Source organism: Opisthocomus hoazin, chromosome 8 (genome assembly GCF_030867145.1).
Source record: "Opisthocomus hoazin isolate bOpiHoa1 chromosome 8, bOpiHoa1.hap1, whole genome shotgun sequence".
NCBI lineage: Eukaryota > Metazoa > Chordata > Aves > Opisthocomiformes > Opisthocomidae > Opisthocomus > Opisthocomus hoazin.
Genome location: NC_134421.1, coordinates 39,067,444 through 39,080,831, shown reverse-complemented (window position 1 = coordinate 39,080,831; position 13,388 = coordinate 39,067,444).

The window sequence follows — 13,388 nt, the reverse complement described above, 5'->3', positions numbered from 1 at the left end:
TTGCCTAATTACAGGACTAGAAATGGCATGCATTCCTGCAATCTAGTTAAGTACTGCGTATCTGAATCCTCTGATTTCAAGGGTAGTCTTTGGGAAATTATCTTTAGAGCACATCTTTTTTTTAAAGTGCGCTTGATTGAAGTGAGGCATCTATCATATTGTAGAATTATTGATTATGATAAGTACTTTGAACTTACACTGTGTTTTTCATCTCCGAATCTCCTAGTATTTTGCTGCAAGCAGTGAGTATTATTAGTCCCACTGCAGATTGAAGACTTGGAGGAAAAATGAGAGAATACGTTATTTGTTCAGGATCCCTGTCAGATGATGGAGCAAGACTAGTTAGTTCAAGACTAGCTATGTCCTTGAGAGGGGTCCTAGAAGCAAAAGACCTTTTGTTGTGTTTCTCTGGGATGGAAGAGTCTTCCATGCAGGTCCCGGTGCTATGGATTTCGGGTACAAAACGAGACTGCTTACAGCCTCCAGTTGTATACAGAAACTGCAAGCCTTCTTTCCCAGAGCAGCTCTGCTCTCCTTGTACAGTAACCAGGAAGTTCTGTGTGGTCGTATTAATGATAGGAGCACAGCATTACAAGAGAAAAGACGTCTTACGAGACTTTGTGTGTCTGCCTTAATTATCAGTATATGCCTCTACAGAGGTAGGTCTGCCTTCATGCCAGCTCCTGACATCTTTGGAGATGGAAAGCTGAACCTGCTCCCTACCAGCATCTAGTTTATTGTCTCCAGCAGCTGTACATTTGCCCACCTAAAACGCATTGCAAAGCTGTGGGCTTACATCCCTCTCCATGCTGGGCTTACATCCCTATAGTGTCCCATCTGGGACTCCCGGTGTGACCAGAAGTTGAACATCTGAGTGAACACCACCTGCCTTGTCCTACAGCCTCCCCTGGTAAACGGGGGTTAGCGGAAGATGCCGTTCATTTAGCAATGCATACAACTAAATGTGCACATTCTTACATCAAACAAGATAATGATTATTGGTGGACCATACATAACTCAAACATTGGTAGAGGCCCTTCACACCAGAAAAGGGATTCAGGAGTTCTGATTCCCACTGCTTTATCTCATCTACAAGCCCCTCCTGTTTTACCATCTGTTTCACATTGCTTAGTCAGAAGATGAAGAAAACACATAACTTTTTAACAAAGCTCTGTCAGAGGAAAAGTACAATAACATTTCTAAGACCCATGTGAATGTCTAAAAGTTGGTTTAAAAAATATCCTGAAGTGAGGTATAGTAGAAAAAATTCCTACAGGATCGGAGTGTAACACATGCTTTATCAAGTAGACCTGGTATATAAAGCTCTGGGTAATCAGAAGGCAGAAGATTTATTACAATATGTAGTATATATAAATTTATATATATTGCTATTTTATAGCTAAAATTTATAGATGCATATACTGTACATTATATGATAGCAGATGTCTACTATATCTCTTCTAATAAATAAGTTTTTTAAAAACCCTGCAAATGGGTTTCTAATGTGTATTCGATGCATGAATTCGACTATGGTCTGTTAGAATGTTCTTAGTCCAAAATGGCCATTAGAAAACACTGTCTTCCTAAATCCTTTCCTTGGCAGCAAGTCATAGCCTGATCCTGCAAATTTTGCGTGCTCAAGTAGTGAAGTCGCATCATCAATATTGCTATGGACCGCTGTGTGCAAAGCTGCCTGACCCAGTATGTTTTTACCTTTACCATCATGGCCTAATGCAGTTGTAAGAGGAAGGAGTAAGTGCATTTTGTAAATGTCTTCTGAAATATTAATGTTCATTACAAATGCTACCTGGTTCAGGTTGTATGTTTTGCTAAAAGATTGTCATCTAAAAAGGCTGTTTTCAGAAAGCGTTGCAGTGCTGATTTCGCAGAACCCATCACCCTGCTCCACTGCCCATGTGTGGGGGGCTGTGGGAAGTCACATCTTTGGCAAGCTCAGGCACTGCTAGGGCTGATTGGAAGCTCGCTGAAGTCAACAAAGACATGGAGGTACATAAAACATAGCCTGTAGTGAAGCACTTTCCCAAATTTGGTCCATAATGGGGAGTCCAGGACATAATGATGTACATTATTGCTCAGAAGTTACAAGGGGCCAGGGGGAAGGAGCAGCCCGGGGAGGAGGACCCCTTCCTCCTAGGCTGTGGTTGCACAGATGTCTCGTTTGCTTTGAGCCAGGCCGTGGCATGTGTCTAGGTTAAGAACACCCTCCCTGCACCCCGAGCCTTGATCTCGGATATGTTCCCAGAGGGCAGAAGTAGGCGGCTTTGCTTCTCTGGAGCCTGAGCCAGTGTTTTTAACCCACATGAATCTGTCTGTGACCCTACTTCTTTTTCTCCCCCCCCATCTCTGTCCCCTCCCAGACTGGGTGCTCCAGATTCCCCACTGCGCTGCTGTTCCTCTTCACCAGACCAGGTCCCTTTCTGAGACCCACAGTGGGGACACGCCAACGCTGGAGGTGGCAGGGGCAGGACTGGGAGTGACTGGGACCAGAGCAGGATCACAGCATTGTCAGAGCCAGTGAGGGCTACCTGAAAATACAGGGGATGAGGCTGGCGATGCAAACCTCTGGTAGGACTGAGAAAGGACGGTTTACATGACAGCCACGAGGGAGCCCTGGAGGTCGTCCCGGCTCCCTGCAGCCCCACGGGAGCCTCCTCCGTGGCCAGGCACCCCGGCAGCTCGTCCCAGGTCCTGGCAGCAGGGACCGCAGCCCTGCAGAAGCTGCTGGCAAACACCTGCGTGGCTCTCTGCATTATAAAGCCATATCTGTTCCCGTGTCCCAGGTAAACGGAGCACTTTGGCAGTTTACCTTGGGTTTTGCACTGTTTGGTGCCTGCACTGAAGGCTGTGCTTCTCCGCAGAAATGAAGATGCCCTGGCGATGTGTAGGTTGTTGGTGGACAGGAGAAGGCTGGTGAGGACACCGTGACAGTCTGCCGGTGGCTCACCCCGTTTGCGCGGTGCTGGCCCCTGAGAGGTGTGAGAGACCTGGGCGTCAGATCTGCCGGCGGTGACAGACAGTAGGTAGCCAAGCGCAGCCACAGACCCCCTCCTCTCTTCTTGGCTGAGACGTCGGCCCCACAACTCCTTTCAAACCACCTAAAACCAGTGCTTGGAGCACACTCAGGCATAGGAAATTTCAGCGAGAGTTTGACTGTGGTTCTAAGAAACCCAAGTCAGGACCTTAAATAAAAGAGTGATCAGGCTTTGGGGCATGCCCACTGCTTGCAGTGAGAAAACCCCAACAAAACCAGCAAGCCTGCGCTACAGGGAAATAGGAAAATAAACATATGGTGTACCAGAACTTATTTCACTTGCGTAATTCTGTTTGAAAATGTTCTGGGTTTAAGCAGGTGAGCGACTGATAGCGAATTGCTGGGAACCTCACCCCACTCACAGCAAATATTCAGCAAGCAGAGGGGCAGCGTCCATAAACGATCAAGAAGGCTTTCGAAGCTTACAGCACTATGCAATTACTACAATCTGAGCATTTTTTAAGCAGAGCAAATATTTGCTTTCAATTTCACGGCTAGCTGTTGCTGGCGACGTATGCAGCCTCTATGGGCACAAACATTCACTTACTCTTTGTTTGCCTTTTGATTTTCACGCAGGAGGAGGGTTCGGTGCCGGCGTGTAGTATTACATATATAAAGCTATTTGCTTTTCTCTGACGTTCGTCTAGTTTGCAATGGCTACTGATGCTTTTCATTTAATTTCTCGTGTGGGTTAAACAAACGTGTGCCACTCACAACAAACACTGCTGCTCGTGACTCATTAAATTGTGTTTCCTAACCAGGTAATCAATTGCCTGAAAATGCTGTGACAACAGAGTTGATGAGCTGTGTAATGTGAAGAGGACAGTAACACAACCAAAAGCCGCCTTCCTCAGGCCTATTGCATGCAACGGTGCTGCACCGGGACTTCTAAAAATGGAGAGAATTTTCCTCATCATTTTAATCTCATGTTTGGAAAATTTCTGGACTAAAATTAATGGTTTTTCCCCTGCCTTTTTCCTTACCTTTTTTCGGTTTATTGAGGCTAGGCTATATCATAGATAACATATCATGTTACGTTGTGGAAAGGGTGGAGCGCCAATGTCATTAATTTAGGACAGACAAAACTCTCGTTCCACTAGCTTCGGGGCATAAGATTTTGTGAATTAAAACACCTCACTGCCAGCTCACCTGCCTTGCCCAGTGCGCTGGGTCTGCAGAGCTGACCCAGACCTCTCCCCAGTATGCCCGCTGGGATGGCGAGCACCCACTGCGCCCTTCCTCGTCTTGGTGATGATACGCAGGAGCTAGGTGGTCCATTCGGGGCTGTTGGAGTAGGGATGTTTATTTGAGTGCTCTCTTAGGGTTTTGGAGTCCACACTGTGCATCTGGAGAGTGAAATAAAGCTTTCAAAGATAACTTTTCAATGTAGTGTTGAATTGCTCTTGGAAAATACTTGACTACTAAGAAAAATGACTGCCCCCCCGCCCCATTCAGCCTAAAAATACTGTGTCATCCAGAATTAACTCGTTTTTCATTCGCCTGCCTATTATTCTCCCTAAGAAATTATTTCTTACTGTCAAAGTGTTTATTTTCTCCTATGCCAGTGACACGAGGCTATTAATGTCATTACACTAATGCTTGAATTGTTCGTGTCACTGTCGTGCTGCTGCAGTAAAGCTCACCCTCTGGTTTGTAGCCTTTGGGATTATTCTGTGTTAGCACATTGCAAGGGTGGCAACGGCCCGGGACGCAGCCCATGCAGATGGCGTTCACTAGCATACGCTTCTTATGGGACACTCCAGGTTTTATAATGGACTGTTCTGAGAATATGTGTTCCTCTGCTACACTGCAGGTTTTCCGCAGCCCTGTTTAAGATGTATAGAAAGATTTCAATGTCAGTTCTTTGACGTCCAAATTGAAAATTCTTTAGTTTATTTCTCTTTCTTGATGTGTTTTCCACATTAGTTTTGGTATGCATTTGGTTTGGGATATATAGTTTTATCTCTTTTCCTTTTGCTGTTCTGGGAAAGATGGGTGTACATCTTTCAGAGAGTGGGAAGTGCTTTATCTTTAACAGAAATGTGTTATGACATATAATACTCCTATCGATCTATCATCATGTTGTCCTCAGATACGCTTTCCTTGCAGAGCGTTTTTCAGAGGCCAGAGTTAAAGAAGTGAGCAGCTGAAGTTGTGATAATCCTAAGCTAAATCTAAATCACGCAGACAAGTCTAAATATAAAACTAATAGCAAGATGTGATCAGGGTTTGCATGTGTCAGCTTCGTTTACAAAATAAAATTCTGACAGGAAATGGAAAACCAGAAAATCATCCTCAAGAGGATCCTAATAACTCCAAAATTTGAATATTTTAATCTTTTTTCGTTTGATCCTCTTTAAGGATTAATACAGGGGACGGTGTATGATTAATACATCAGGACGGTGCCTCCTACACAGGAAACCTAACAGACAGAACATAGTGTTAAAAGGTCTTATATCACAGCAGAATGAAAAAATGTTTGTAACAAGAGGAGAATGGAAAGCGAATTTAAAGGAAAGAGTTGCTTTTTCATAACTCAGCTACTTGACAGCCTGAGGCAGGAATTATTCCAGTTTTCTCTGAGGTATGGGATTGGCCTCTAATTAGTCAGCGGGAAGGAAACACAGCAGTATTTTTCCGTGTGCTGCCATATGACCTCGCCCAACAGATGCTGGCGGCTTTGCCAGCCCCCGCGAGGGGCAAGGGGAAGCCCCGGCACATGCAGCATGGCCACTGCCCTCCTGCTCAGTGGACATTTTATGTGCGGGCGCCTGTGCAGCGTGGCGGTGGCTGCAGGGGGGCACCGGCGTTTAAATAAAATATTCACACAGCAGCCATGTTGAGGTGGTTCTCTTCATCTTCCTAATTCCCCTGCTGAGAAGACTCCTTCCAAAAGTGACTGTGTCTTCCCTGAAATACCTTCAGGTCCGTTATCTGAGAAGTTTCTCAAAACATTCACCATGAAAGGGCATCTGTGAGAGTGTCCTTGACTGGTACAGCTGGGAATATTTGTGAGAGCCCATAAAACTGAAAAGATGGTTTGTTCAAAGACTGAATACCTGGTAAACCTGTCCCGGAAGCACAGCTTGTTTTACCACCACTGGCCTGCCCGGCCACGCTGACACCATGCCCTCTCTTCTGGGTGCCATGCCCGATGCTGAGAAACGCATGCAGGCGTTTTGGCCTTGAAATGGAAAATATCATGAGAACAGTTTTTGTAATGATCCAGGCACGATTTGTAATAGGAATTTGTAATTAGGTATCAGCAGCAAGGCCCGGGAGTTGGGGTAACTCTTACTATGCCACAGGGCTTTTCCTCATTGCCTTTCTCAAGCACGTGCCCAAGCTATTTGCTTGTTTCTGTGCAAAGTTTGAGCTCCATGATCTTTTTTTGGTTTCCAAATTAATTCTATATAGGAGGACTTGAGTACAAAAATAACTTATTTTAGGCTCGAGCCCAAAACTACTTTAAAGTGAGCAGTAAAGTCAGTGGGACCATTCAAGCTGATTAAAGCATATACTTAGTTTGGATCCCCAGAGCCCCAAGCCCAGTGCAGTTAATGCAAACTTTGCCTTGAAGTTCTGGTCCTCTTTCAAGCACTGCTGATCCTCTCCAGCACCATCATTGCGCTTGGAGTACAAATGCTTATCTTCTAGCAAAAAAATGGGGACTATACTCGTGAAGCTGTCAGGTTTGAAGATGGTTTTAACAAGCCCCGGCCACTCTTCTGTGTAGAAAAGTTGATTAGGAGATGAGTGAGCACCTTCTCTGGCTTTTGGAGGGGATTTGCAGCTCTGTTTCTGTTACTGCCTCAATTAATACTTGTTAACTTTGTGGTAGGTTTAAAATGAGTGAGCTGGGGTAAAAATGTGACAGCTAGTACTAACATTATGTGAGATCACTACTGTTAAGAATGAAACCTCTTCAGAGCAAAGCATTTATCCATTTTTGTGTCTTCGAGATAAGCAAACAGCTTGACAATAGCAACACAACCCAAATTAATTACTCAAAATCTAAACATCTTTCAATTTCTGTGGTGCCATGCTCTTTAAAATAATTCACCACTGTCATCTGCTTTTGGTGCAGCCAGCCACAAAGAAAAATGAAAACGCCCTCACATTCCATTAAAATACTTCTTCACTTTGTTATTCTTTTCAATAGGCAAAGTTATCCTTCCTCGAAACACGGGCATAGTTCAGGCCATCTATTTTGTTCCACAAAAGCTGTTTTTAAATCCCCAAGAACAAAGATATTTCCTACGAGTCAAGGCAAATTCCTCCCTTCAAATGTGAATATCACCATCAATCTTCTGGCCAGAGGAAAATACTGACCCTCTTTTCCTTCCTATCTGGTTCCTGGAAAATTGCATCAAACCTACCATTTTCTGTTGATATACTTTCAGGAAGTGAAGTCACTAACTCAAGGTCAGAACCTTGTTTGTGACTTTGCAGTTTTTACACGATCCTTGTGTTTCAGAACATTTTAATTGACTGCGACTGGAGAAGCGTGCAGCATCTCTGGTATGTTTTGGGACAGAGTGACAATCCCGGAGTCGCTCAAGGCTAGGGACCAGGCTGACCATTTCCCTAGGGAATGAGTAAGTTTTACATCTTACATTTGTAGCACCAAAACTCATCACTGTAAAGGCTTTCCGTAACAAGAGAGAACGTTTTTCTGGAGAGGGGTGCACACATGCTGTATATTTTATCTGTGGCTGTTTGGAAGAGGGAGGAACGACCTGCTTGCAGTTTGCTTGTCAGGGCTGTTGTGGGGCTGCATGGCTGCATGGCCGTTGCATGGCCATGGCTGCTGCACCAGCCGTTGCTGCCCACCACTTCTTGGCTGCCCTGAGATGCTCTGTCATACCATGAGCCAGCGCTCCTTTGTTTTCCAGGATGAGTTTGCTCATCGTCAGCTTGAAAACCAGGACAGGGAAAGGCATATTTATCTTTGAATAAGAGTCAGAAACCAGTGAAGTCTGAAAAAACTTCCTCATCACTTTTTACCTTGTTTCCAATGGATATCCACTCTAAAAATCCATGTTCAGATGGTGATCTGGACCTCCATACTATTCGGATGAGCTACCTCCTTGGTTTCACTGAGCATATAAATACTAGCAATTGGTCACTGTCAGCAGGAAAGGGTTCTGGCTTATAGTGATTTATTTTATTACTTATGTTAATGTGCTGGTGGGACAGAAGATAGCCTTGTGGGCACTAAGTAACAAGAGTTAAGTAATGACTCAGACTTCCCTTGGAGACTGTCAACACGTAAGGTTTTCTCCAACCTTTTTTAGATTTCTAAATAATTTCAAGTTATTATGAATATTTATTAATTGAGCTGCTTTACGGGCTGGGCTGGCTGATGTTCAGTTCTTCCCACATTGTGTTACACGTACCTCATCCATGATTATTTCCACAAAGTCCTTCCTCCCTTCCTGTTCAGGGAAAGCAAGGAGGCAAACAAATAACTATGAAATCACTTTGGGATTTCTGATGTTTTGCACAGACGTACTTCTCGTCTACCTTCTAATTTATCAGTGGGTCTACTTTCCCTCTTCTTCACAATCATGAAATTATTGTCTTTTTCTGCTCCTCTTCAGGCCTCTTTTTCCTCTTGTGTTTCTTCTGGCTTGCTTTCCTCCCCCGTGGCTTGTGGCTTCAGCGAGACCCATTGCCAACTCCAAAAATGCAGTCACTGCCTACATCTCCATTCATGCTTGCAGGACGCCTCAGAGACACCAGCCTGCTTGGGAGCACACTGGGGAGGGTGAGCAGAAGACCTGGGAGGGCCAGCAGCCCCCGTCATGATGGGCACTTGGCCGATGGTGTTGCCTCTTTGCCCTGCACGTGATAACCAGCTGCCGGCAACTCTCATTCCCAGCCTTCAGGCACCTGGGGGGGGCTGCCCAAGGCAGGGACCTTTGGCCATGCCCTTGGCTAAGCATCCTTTTCATTAGCACACACGTGAGGGACACCCTTCTCTCTTGGGCAGTGTGGCCATCTCGGCTCCCTGCCCACCCGTCTGCCCCTGTGGCATCTTTCCGCATCCACCAGCTCCCCGGGAGGCTGCAGGGTGGGTGGGCTCATGGACACAACGCCGGGTGAAGGGAAAAAAGCACAAACCCTGAAGGTTTGCAAGCCAGATCAGTGCGCAGGGTAGCAGGTGAGCACAGCTGAGCTGCAGCAGGAGGATGCAGAGAAAACTTTGTGCGGTTACGTTTTCAGTTACCCTCTCCAGTGTCGAAGGCGAACCATAGTTTAGTAACATTAATGCATCGGTTTGCTGTTATACTCACTGTCATGATATTGAAATATTTCTCACTGTTCCTTTATCACAGAGTCTTTAAAAAACCCCCTGTTTTGTACTTCTCTAAAATCCCACTGTAAAATTATATGGTAGTCTGTTTGCTAGACTGGGCGAAAAGGACCTATGTACTTCCTCTTTGAAATCAGTTCATCTCTAGGGTCTACGAGAAGATCATACGGGAAACTCTGCACAGCAAATGAAAAGCAAAGGTGTTTCTTTGTGGGGAACAAAAAATGCTAAGAAGTTTGCAAAACCTTGTGAGAATTTGAAAAGTGAACGGTTTTGGGTGTCTGTGGTGGAGGGGAGAAGGGACAGCTACAAAGTGGTAGTCTGAAGAAGGGTGAAAGAAATGAAAGCAGGGAAGTGTTTGCAGAGGAACTTCCGTAGTTTTATCTCTGTGTTACTGGACCGTGCATAATAACTCACTGTGCACAGACAGGGAAAGCACCCTGTCTAGTCACTGCAGCAAGGGAAAAGTCTGAATCACACAGGCAACTCGGCTCAGATAACAGCAGAACCGGCAGAAACAAAATTGTCTGCAAAAGTACTTTAGGTTCCATGTGTTTAAACTTCCTCAGTATTTATGAAAATAAGAAGGCCATCAAAGCGGTTACTCCAAGTAGTTGCTGATGTCTTTTTCAGAAGGATTCCATGGTTCTCCAGAGTTTCTGGATGACAAAGATAGGATCGGATTCTTTCCCACACTTATCCATATGCGAGTAAGAAAGGAAATACTTCAGAGGGTTAGTTTTGGTCAAGTTGCTGCTAGAAAATGGAGAAGAGAAGATGACTGCTGTTCCCTGCCAAACTAAAACTTGCAGGGGAGGACAGATGGATATTCTAGCAGTTGGCCATGCTCAGACATAATAACCGCCATAGGACTTCTCCACTGGGACTCGGAGATAAGCAGTGTGTTGATCCAAGATAAGGATTGTTTAAATGGGTTGAGAAATTTAACCACAAGATGGAAACTGGCTTTGTTAAGTGCAGGAGTAGTGGAGTGCTGCATTTGACCTACCGCAATGGCTGGAAGCCTGTGGCAGCAAAAAACCAAAAGCATTTGTTTTACATTGAACTACTGGCTCAGTTTTGAAAGGCAGCTCATATGCTGGTGCGACCAGGCGGGTGACACGGTCTGGAATTTCTTTCGTCGTTCAGAGGAGCTCACTGCAAAGCTTAGGGCTGGATCCTGGGAAAGCAACATTGGCTGTTCATGAACTGGCATTTATTTTAACAAAAAGTAGACGCATGGTTGACCACATTAGCCCCGGCCCAATAACTCCTGAGCACTCGGGAATACCTGCAGCACCTCCCTTGGCTCCATTTAATTTTGCTGCAGTCTGAGCTGTTAGGAGATGCTGTAAAGAAGATTTAAAGATCACCTAAAAGCTAGTTTTATAAGCAACACTTCTTTTCCAAGACCCATACTGGATTTCCATTTTATTCTTAGTACCTATCCAACATATATTACCTATCAATTTATGTTCTGCAATTGGAAAACTTTTTTCTTCCTTTTTTATGTATGTAAATAATAACAAAAATAAAAAATAGCACTTATTTCTAATTTAAATATCATTTTCAAACATGGTTGATGATGTCACTTGTTGTTGAAGTTACCTGGACAGTTCCCTTACCGGAATACGTTTCTGTTCTTTTAAATGTCACCTAGCTTCAGATGTTTCTCCTGACGTTTTCCGTTATGAGTAACTGCAGCGGTGTGGCGTTTTTGCGCATCCATGTGGAAAAAAAATCAGCCTAAATGATTTGGCCCATTTGAGAATAAAATCAGGGAAAAGAGGATGTTTTCCTGTAGTAAAATAATGAATCATTTTTACCTGGGAAACGTTGCCCCTCTCATTCTCTACAGCAGGGCTTCGTGCTCAGCCAACAAGAGCACGCTTGTCCCTACAAGAGATGCCTGAGCTGAATGTGGAAGTGGGCTGCTCCAGGCCGCCGAAGGAATCCATGTGGGACTGCTGGAGAGCTGGGACTGGAGGGACATCCAGAGAACAAGAAAACAAGGCTTGTAGTTAGAGCAGAGGCCATAAGGAGACCAGCTGGGCAGAGACTAGGAAAATAAAAGGAAGATGTTTCTAGCTGTGCCCGGATAAAGTGAATGTGGAAGGGTGGGAACTAGACTTGGGCGGGCACGCAGTCACGAAGGCAGTAAGGTGAGGAAAGGTGGCTGCCAGGGGGAGCTGCGAGAGGTGGTGATGCTGAGGAGCTGGCAAACGGGGACCAGGGTCAGAGCAAGAGCTACACAGCTGGCAAGGAGTCACCTTCTGACAGCCAAAAGCAGCTGTGCAAGGAGACAGAAGGAAATGCGCGTGAAAGCAGGTGGGATTTAGACTGTCACACTCAAGAGGTTGAAACCAGGAAGACCAAGGAAGCAGGCACTGGGCACATCTGCACTGGAGATGGGGTGGGATGTCCACACTCCCCGAAGGATGGGACTGGAGGCTCCCTCGCAGCATCTCAGCTCCTTCTGCCACTGAAAGCTGGCAGACGCTGGCCACCCTCTGCTCCATTTCTCTGGAGAGGAGACCTGGGCACACAGACTGAGCGGGAGCTGTGCTGCCCTGAAGATGGGCGTACGAGCTGTGGTGGGGGGACCTCAGGGCGTGAGCAGCTGTGACCCAGCCGCTGCACCAGCACTTGGCGGTGAGGTGCCCAGGCATGACCTTGGGACAGAACAGACTTGGCAAGGATGGGAGGGAAGAAACAGGTAAATTTCAGGGGAACCAGGGGAAAGTAAAGATGCCACCTCACACCTGTGGAGGCCTCAAGAGATTCCCAGATCTCAGCAATGTGAATAAACCCCAAGTGACAGCTTCTCCCTCTTCTGGAGCGAGGGCCTTGTGGTAGGTGAAGAGATTCAAAGTGCAGGATTTTAGACACTGTCACACAACGTAATTTCTGTTTTTTTTTTTAACCATTGCACCATCTGATTCATCACACAGGGCGAGCAAGCTCCTGGGAGGAATCAGAAGTGCGTAGAAAAGACTACTTCACCTATTATTGAAGTTGATGGAAATGCCTGATTGCGGATGGGTGGGCTTAACTGTTCAGCCAGCTGAGTGGCGCGCTAGGGAAAGGGCTTCTCCACTGCTGTGAAATTCCCAAATGACTGTCGGCAGGTTGTGAGAATGAGCATTTCCAGACACGGTCACCGCTTCCAGGCAGCGAACTTGGTGCTTGGGGCGGTTGTTTCAAGAACGATTGTTGCTCAGAACCTGTTTGCAGTTGTGCTTCAGGTGCATGCAAGCCAACGCTGAGATATGAAATAGGACGTTAAATTGTGGAGCAACCGCAGGGCTGCTTCACAGCGCTGCCTCTCCACTCTTCAGGCGCCCAGACGTGCAGATCAACTGACACCTTCTTACAGGCCTGCAACACTGGAAACGAACAACCGTTTGTGTTTCACAAAGATGACATTACAATGAGAACCTCAGGGAAGTGAGCGCGTTCATCCATCATCAGGATAGGCTTTGGACAAATACATAGAGCGAAGACACAGAAAACGCGATTAAAAAATAACGAATAGCTACTCAGTGGGGCTTCCAGCATAAAACACTACACGATCATGTAATTAAAGCAACCTAATTGAAGCATTTCCTAATTTCAGGGTACTTTGCTGTGCCTCTTTAATATTCCTTTCATACAGTGTTTTGTTGTATACATAACACACCGAGCTACGTGTCGAGTATCTCTCACACCCAATTCTTAGTATCTGGGGAAGACAAAATTTGTATGAATTGATACAGATTTCTGGAGAACTGAGACGCCGCACACAGGTTGTATCCACGTGCTAAAATACAAGCAAAATAGACACACCAATTTTGAAAATTTTTGCAGTGGCAGTAGTTCTTCTCCTGGAGATTCAGTTGCAGAAAAGCGGTGCAGGATTTTGGCAAGAGCCATTCATTTCTTACACAAGATCCAACACATTGAGTCTTGTCTCCAGATACGCCTTTACTGCAAAAAAATGACATAATACAAGTTCCTTGCAGAATTTAATCTCTCATT